Source organism: Perna viridis, chromosome 7 (assembly GCF_037379345.1).
Source record: "Perna viridis isolate PV_CMFRI_1.1 ecotype Kerala chromosome 7, ASM3737934v1, whole genome shotgun sequence".
NCBI classification, from domain to species: Eukaryota; Metazoa; Mollusca; class Bivalvia; order Mytilida; family Mytilidae; genus Perna; species Perna viridis.
Genome location: NC_142451.1, coordinates 45,934,694 through 45,944,421, shown reverse-complemented (window position 1 = coordinate 45,944,421; position 9,728 = coordinate 45,934,694).

The following is a 9,728-nucleotide window of genomic DNA, read 5'->3' as shown; positions in this document are numbered from 1 at the left end:
AGATGGGAAAATAATACCATAATCGAATAATTGACGCTGAAATATATTAGAATTTAGGAACACGGCCTTAACCTGATAACATAAAGTTGGAACGATCTATATGCACAATGTAACCCCCCCCCCGCCCCCCCCCCAAAAAAAAAAAGAAACTTTCATATAAAAACCAAACCAAAAAAAACAGAATTCCCACAAAAACGGTAGTGATATCATGTGCTCAAAAAAATACAGGAAAGCAGATACTTTCATTTAGAAAACGAAAGTATTGAAACTAATAAAATCGGTCCACGACCATAAAACGAGTCAAAACGAATGTTCACAAGAACTTCACTGATTTGATTTCGTGTTTTATTATAAAGCATTCGATAGTATTTTGTAAGATTAATTTGACATGTGACTGTTTAGTTTTGGTAAGTCAAATCAACTCCTATATTAAACTCGAAATATTTTATATCTTCCGATTCAATCGTCATTTTAAGAAGAACATGAATCCAAAATACACTGGGGTAAAGCGTATGACCGTAACGGCCATTACAGTCATCCCAAGATGGAGGATGGAAATTCGGGAAAGACTATCTTTCTTTGATAAAGTTTTCTATTTAAGTTATTCAACAAAATCAATATGACAAATAGTAAGTCATTCATTAATGTTCGACATTTGAAGCGGAAATCATATGGGTAGAAAGAATGATTAATGAGAAATTACAAGGTAAAAATATGGGCGGGATGACCGTAACGAAGAATCCCCTTTTTCGAAGAATGGCCGTAACATGAGAAACAACAATATTTCATGATGAGAGTTGGTACTTCACCATAATGATAAAGTTAAATTGCAAAGATTTCACTGAATTATGTTAAAATTGATATACGTAATACATTCATTCCAAATGGCTTGTACTACAAGCGGTGTTTTGTACAAAATACAGAAAAAAATGAACGTTGAATCAATAGATTCCGCGATCCATCTTTGAACACTTTCCTGATGTTTCCCTGGAGCAAAAATCTTAAACGAGACAACAGAACAGCAAAGTACATCCATGTTGAATAATACATAAAGATCATGATAATGTATATGAATACTTGCCGCGTGCAGTAAGCAATATTGTTGGCTTGATTTCGAGAGTGTATGTGAGGCATATAATTTCTCATTTCATAATATATTTTCATATGAGAACTGAGCTGTTATGAATAAGATCATACAACAGAAATGGGAAACAGCTATGATAGAAAATACACCCAAGAGGTCTATTTGTTCATTTGTTCATATCAAATGATATGAGAATATTTAGTTGTAGGGTCTTTGGTGATTCATTTGGTAAAATCAATTGGTTCAAGATAGTTTTGTTGTGTGTAATAGTGTCAGAATGCATGTTACAAAATATACTAAAACATTTGAAATTGCTGACTTTCTACCAGTTTTGACTGATATCATATATTACAAACTTTTATTTACTATGAAGGCATCTTATGTAGGCATCTTATGTTCAGCCAAGAATAAAATATCTGTTAAAGGTTGCATTACCGACCCAATACTGTTTTGCCTACCCAAGCACATTTATTATGGTAATTTTATTACATTCTGCTAAACAAAGCCCTCACAAAAGTATCAATATAAAATAATTTTAAAAAATGGTTTTACCTACCTCCAATATTTCTTTTTCATCCAGTGAAACCTTAAACAGAAGTGTTTTTTTTTCTTGGCCTAAAATCAGAATAGTACCTATGTACAACGATCGAGAAGGCTTCTGTGGATCGTGAACCATTCACTTGACTAAACTGACAACTACGTTATATAAATTTGCGTCAGTTTAATTAAGTTTAAGCATATAATATTGTTATATACCCCCTCTATTACATAATATGAATTTAAATTATTACAAAATTAAAATATGCACCTTTAATTCTTCCATTTAATTTGATACTGAGATAAAAAGGGAAGAATGTTTTTTTTTTAAAAAATAAAAGTTTAAACACACAAGAACTCTCAAATATTAACTTCAACAAGTACAAAAATGACGTAGTCTGTTCTGTTTTCCAAGTCTATTTTAGCTGTGGATAAACACCTTAACTATTAGATCTATTCAGTAACTATCTTACCATATATCAATATCTTTAACAATATTTTGGTCAATATTTCGTATCAAATATACCGGTTACCATTATTCTGTTCGCCAGTCCCGTGTTCTGTTACGATCATCCCACATTCTTTGTTACGGTCAACCTTGTAATTTCTCATTAATTATACATTTTACCCATATGCTCCCTGCTTCAAATATCAAAACTTGATGAAGGACTGACTATTTGTCATATTTATATTTTCTAATAACTTGCATAGACAACTTTATAATAGATTAATATTCTTTCCTGAATTTCCATCCTCCATCCGCTTTTCCCCAGTGAAATACGTATCCGCAGAATAATCAGTACATAAGTGATGTGATGACCGTTTCGTCTTCAAATCTTTTCGGACTTTTTCTTTACAAAAACAAACATTTTAACTTAATTGAATAATTTAATAATATTATATGTTTACCTGACCGCATTCAAAGATCATAGTTGAATCACGTCTATAACGTTTCTTAGTTTCCTATTATAATGTAACTGTATTGTTTACGTCAAGTTTTGTAATATCATATCAACAACTTGAATACAGTGAACGAACACGATTGTTTTTTACTATTTGTTCACAAGCGAAGTATTAACCCTGAAACCTACCTTCACGACATTGGTGCCTGACCAGGATGTAGAAGTTAAAGGCAGTGAGAGGTGGTCAGAGAAGTGCGGTAAGCAGATTAATTAATAAGATAAACGAGAAAATTGAGGATGGATCTATCAACAAACGGGGGGTACAGAGCGCAATTCAAATCTTACATTGAAACAGGAACTGTTATAAAAACATAATAGTGACATTTTAGATTCAATGGACGTGGAAAATGTCGAACAGGAGATTTTGAATGCTGACGAATTCCATCAACACATAGACATTTCAATCCGCCGTTACCAAGAAATAGAACTGGAGTTAAAACAAACCTCCCCAAGGAATCGGTGAGTAAATTTGCTTCTTCTAGCTATATAGTACAATACAAAATGCTATGGCAACTACCTCACATAGATTGAATCACAATACTAACCAGCACACAAATGAAGCGTCCTAGTACATAGACAGAATATGAAAGCGTGAGTCAACCAGAAATTGAAATTATTTCTTCACACGCTTCTATCATAAGCTTTCAAAATTAGACTTGCCTACGTTTTCCGGCGATGTACTACTTTGGCAAACCTTTTTGAAATGATATGAATCCAATGTCCATACCAATCCGTAGTTGACAAATGTTTAACTCTTTACATATTTGAAAACACAGCTACATGAAGAGGCTTATCATTTAAACATGTACGAACAAGCCATTACACTACTCAAGGAAAAATTTGGTCAACAGTGTCTGATTATTTATGCACATATACAGAAACACGTAGATTTACCGAATGTCCGTTAACAGCTTTCGTTCATTCTATGACTATATTGAGTCCAATATCAGAGGCCTCGAATCCCTCGATCAGAGTCAAGCAACGTTCGGATCCGTTCTTTCGCCTATTATATTCCGTGAATTACCACTAGAGATGAGAACCAGAATGACAAGAAATTACGATACAAACGCGCGGATCATTGATATGCTACGTCATGCTATAGGAAAAGAAGTACGCGCACTAAAAGCAGGACACTCGACTAACATAGATGATTCGTCACAAACTGCATCCGTTATGAAGCAGAGCACAGGTAAGTCACAATGGGGTATTAATCCTTCAAGCGGCTTTAAAATGTGCGTGCACTGTGATAAAAACCACGATCCTGTAAATTGCACTGAAGTTATCGGTATCGACCACTGTTACGAAATTGCCAAGAGGAAACAACTTTGTTTCAACTGCTTAGGTTCACACAAAGCATCAGAGTGCCGTTCAAAATACAAGTGTAGGGTATGTGATAAGTCACATCACACAAGTCTTTGTAACCAAGCCAATAGGCCAGATGACCAGCCTACACGCATTCAACAAAATATACCCACCACTGTGAATGCAGTCAATACTGAATTATTGTCAGCATTAAATACATCAGCCGATAACACTACAACAGAAGTTTTGTTGAAGACAGCAATACCCCCTGTCTGCAACTACCAAAACAGTGCCACTGCTAACATAAGACGAAGGGTCTCAGAAATCGTTTATTTCCGAGGAAATAGCCTCACATCTCCAAATCAAACCGACAGAAACTAAACAATTAACTTATCTACGTTCGGCGAAGATAACAGAAACATCTTGCTTTCATCAGATTCGCAATATTGGCCGTATTTGTCGTTATATCACAGAAGACGCATGTAGAACTCTAGTTTGTTCGATGATAACATCAAGTCTTGATTACGGGAATTTACTTTTACATGGACTCCCAAGCGGTAAAATTTAAAGGCTACAGCGAATTCAAAATACCGCCGCTACAGTTATATTAAGGAAAAAGAAATCAGATCATATCACCCTAGTGCTGAAATCTCTCCATTGGCTCCCTGTCTCTCACCGTTGTCAGTTCAAGTAGTTGCTGTACGTTTTCAAAGCTCTTACAGACAAAGCTCCGTTTTAGATTCAAGAACTGATTAAAATCTATAGACCGTCGAGATCGTTGAGATCGGGATCTCAATCTTTGTTAGAAACACCTACTACCCGAACAAAGTCATACGGTGAAAGACGATTTGATAGATCTGCTGCATTTCAATGGAACGCTTTGCCAAATGATTTGTGGGACACAACAGTGAGAGTGGATGTTTTTAAACAGAGACTAAAAACCCATCTTTTTAAACAAGCATTTATGTGATAACTAGTATATGCGGATTTGTGATATGACTTTATTTTAAATTGACAATATTTATATATATAGATATGTTTTACTTTTTTTTCTTTTTCTTTCCTTTTCTTTTCTTTCCTTTTTGTTTAATGTTTCTAAATATATATTACCATACTTGAATGTTTTCCATGCATGTTTTAAATTTCATTTTGGTTTATTTGTTTTATTTCTTTAAATTTTGAATATATTTTTATACTTTGTACAAATTCAATTCCAATCAATTAGTTTTTTTCCCTTTGTCTCTTATCTTAGGTTATTTAAAGTAGATTGTCTACACTTTTATCATCTTTTGTCGCTTCAGTTCATTTTTGTTTCATCAAAATAGGTATCATTGTGTCACTTGATATTCATTAAATTTTTTTTTGTCGTGTTTTTTTTTTATTTTTGTAATTTGATGTACTTATATCTATTTTTTATATATACATGTTATGTACAGCGCTTCAATTATATATATTATAGATATAGCGCTTTATAAGAGATGTAATAATAAATAATAGTAATAATAATAAGAAGACACATGGATAAGGCTTTCATTGAACTGGAAATTGAGAATGGGAATACTTTACCGATATGAAACTCGCCCATGGTGTGTCCGCAGACCATAAATTTGAATTAAATCTACTTGTAGGAGCCGAATACTACTGGGAAATAATACAAAACAGAATTGTACGAGGAAAAGGTCCAACAACAGTCAAATCAAGATTAGGCTACTTACTCTCAGGACCGTTAATAAGTCGGACAGAGCACCTAACAAACACCACAATGATGAATATTCTAATTAACCATAAGGTAGAGGTCAATGATTAAGAGCGTTTTTGGAGTCAATGGATGTGTCAAACAAAGAAATTACATCAAACTTCATGTATCAGGAGACTTTCAATGGAACCCAATACTGTGCAAAATTGCCATGGAGAAACGATTACGAAGAACTGAAGACAATAATGATAAAATCGTAAGAAAAAAACTACTAGCTTAAATAACAGACTAAGTCGAGACCATACTAAGCTCAAAATCTACGGCAACATAATAGCTGATCAGGAGAAATGTGGATTTATAGAGCAGATGCCAGAAGATGCCGAGAAATCTGACGACAATGTAGTACACTACATACCGCATCACGCAGTTAAGAAAGATTCATTAACAACACGTATCCGTATTGTGTACGACTGCAGCTGTCGGGAGTCACTAGAAGTCCGAGTTTAAATTATTGCCTTATGTCCGTAACACCAGAGCTGAATGATCTTACATGTATTCTTGCGCGTTTCCGCCTATAAATATACCGTATCAGCAGACGTTGAAAAGGCCTTTTTGCAGATTGAATTAAACAAACGAGATAGAAACACTACTAGATTCTTTTGGTTGAGCGACCCAAATGATTTTCAAGTCCGTTAATAACCTACCGTTTCAAGGCAATTTTGAATGCAACTAAGTTAAACACCTATAGTCAAACCTGATGTAATACTAAAGACATACTCAAACAGAATCTGTATGTAGATAACATTCTTTCTAGTTTCGAGAACCAAACCGATTTGCTGAAAATGTATAAGGAATCCCTGTACATACTTGCAAATTGAGGATTCAACCTTCGTTCATGGGCGTCAAACAACATGACTCTACGAAAACCAGCTGAGAATGATAAATGCGCAGACAATGATGATCTGATACAAAATCTTAGGATTGCAATGGAAGGTAGAAACAGATAAAATTTTGTTCCAAGATAATTTTTCCGAGATACAGGAAGTGGCCACCAAGCGAGACGTACTTAGAGAATCTTCAAAGGTATTCGATCCACTGGGAATCTTAATCCGGTTACAGTACGCGCCAAGCTACTGAAGCCAAAACTGTGGGAAAAGAAATTAGGTTGGGACATTTGTCTACCTGATAATATATATAATGAATGGAAGGCGCTCCTACTTGGATTTGAAAGAATGCGTGAAGATTGAAATTCCTAGATATTACTTTATTGACGAACTCAGAAGCGGGGAAACAACATTACACATTTTCACTGATGCAAGTCAACGTCCAAATGGAGCATGCGCCTGCTTAGTTCACAACGGGACTTCAGCTCTTGTCATGTCTACAAATAGAGTTGCACCATTAAAATCAATAACTTTACCGAAGTTGGAACTCGTGGGAGCGGTATAAGGAGCTAGATTCCTTGCGATGCACAAACTCGATGAAATCGGAATTAAGAAGGTAACATTTTGGTGTGACAGCCAAATTGTACTCAACTTCCACAAAACCACTAAAACATTCATATCTTACCGCGTGAAGGAGATCAAGTCATTAGTTGATAATAAAACCTGGAAATACTGTACTACCGATGAAAACCCAGTCGACTTGTTCACTCAAGGAATTACAACAAAGAATTTCAAGACAAACGAACTGTGAAAAACTGGACCAAAATGGCTTACTAACGAGAATTAACGGCCGGTATGGAACGAAAATATCAACTCAAGAGTGATCAACCTAGGTAAACAGAATTTCGAAGACAAATGTACCGATACATGTAGCACGAGGAGTAAGAAATTTCATAGATATGAACCGTTTTAGTTTACTTCAGAAATTGTTGAGAATACCTTCATACGTTTTGAGATTTATTACACACTGTAGAGCAACTCGTGAAAACAGACGCCCCGGTGAACTCACAGTAGATGAAATTAATAGTGCAAACTTGAAATGGTTATCAAATGTGCAAAGGTCTGAATTCGAAAATGAAATTAGATGCCGCGATAAATTAAATCGAAAACCGATAAGGATTGTATTTATACAATGACATACTACTTTATCGATGGATAACAAATAATTCCACTCTTTATGAATCCACAAAGTATCAATTTCTGTTGCCTACAAAACACATTTACAGAGAGTAAATTATATATGATGCAAACGACTACTATTTACATGGAGGCGTAAATTCGACCGTAACCCACATCCGTCAGTCATACTGGATACCAAAGATTCGTCAACGTGTAAAGACCGTCATTCGTAATTGTGTGAAATGGTGAAAATTTACAGGCCGTTCATATCCAAAGCCAAATCAACCACCGCTTCCATACAACCGCCTGTGGGCTAATATACCATTTACCGTGACTGGAGTTGATTTTGCGGGACCGTTGTATGTACGCAATCTGGGCAATTCAAGATCTAAAGCCTACATATGTTTTTATGTTTACACGTGCCGTACACATGGAAATAGTGCCAAACTTGAAGACAGCTTTATTCTTGCATTAAGAAGTTTTTCAAACCGCCGATCGTTACCTGTAACTATGATGTCAGATATCCTATGTTACTGCTTCAAAAGAATGTTATTTACTTGACACATTCAGAAACTGTTCCTAACCGATTGCGAAATCTTGGAACCACGTGGGAATTCATACCAAAAGGCGCTCCATGGTATGAACCGAATGGTTGGTTTAACAAAATCATGTTTAAGGACAATGCTCGGAAGATCATTCGTGACAATAGAAGTTCTACAGACTGTTATCACCGGTACAGAAGCCTTTCTAAATGACAGGCCGATCACGTATGTTTCGTCGGGAATAAACGATGCCGAACCGTGAACCCCATACCATCGTCTGTGCGGCCGGAGAACTACGTGTCTACCTCATCAAAATAGAGACCCTAATGTGAATATTCACATACGAATTTCAACTCTTTAGCTGTTAGTAAAAAACTACAATTGAACATTTCTGGAAGCGTTTGGGAAACGAATACCTGACATTCCGTGAATTTCACCGATCAACTACTGGAAAAATGATCAAAGCATAAAAGTTGGCGACTAGAAAACGATACATCAAACATATCTTGAAAACTTGCTAAAATTGACGAGCTATTAACCGGAAAAGATGGAATGATTCGCGCTATGAAGCTTCGTTCAAGTAATGTTTATACGAATCGAACGATTTCTCGCCTGTATTTGTTAGAGGTCAGCTCTTCAAAGGAACAACAGAAGTCAGCTACCAAAAGAGATGCTAAGGTAAAAGCCATACAGAAAATCAGTAAATTGACATCGTACTAATTTTATGTTGTTTTCAAACAGTGCATTAATTAAGTGAAAATGTGACATTATTTGGTCAGGGTAGTTCTAGTTTGTTAAGAGACAATATTTTAACATTTTTCTCAATTTTTATTTCTTATTCGATTTCTTTCACTTTAGAGCTCCCAGTATCAAAGCTCATAGTTGAATCACGTCGGTTACTTTACTTATTTTCTTATTATAACGTACCTGTATTGTTTAAGTCAACTTTTATAACGTCGTATCAACAACTTGAATACAATGAACGATTGCTTTTTACTTTTCATTTACCAGCGAAGTAGTAACCCTGAAACCTACATTCACGACAACCACTATTGAAAACAGTACTCAAAATGTTGTAAACAATTTCTTTTCAGTTAGGTTATGTCAGGAAAGGGGACATTAATGCAACTAATTAGATGACGGTAATAGAAAAAGAAAAAATATATCGTGAAACGCAACAAATGCACCAAAGCAAAACCCTTATACAATAGAAAATACTTATAGAGATCACCAATAGGCCGTCAACAAGTATAAACACACATTTAAGTTAGCTCTGAATATCCCGGATAACAAAAGTTATAAAGTTACACTGACAAAACAATTATACTTCTTCCAAATAAACTAAAAAGTCAAGTAAGGACACGAAGACACATTCATGACCAAGATCTCCAGACCGTTACCAGGCGAATGTCTGCAGTAAGTGTAATCTAATCTTATAAGGACGTAACCATTCTCTTTTATGAAAAGTCAGACATTATCTTAAACAACAAATAAATACACCATAACATTCACTCAGTAGTATATCCAATTCTCCTCTATGGA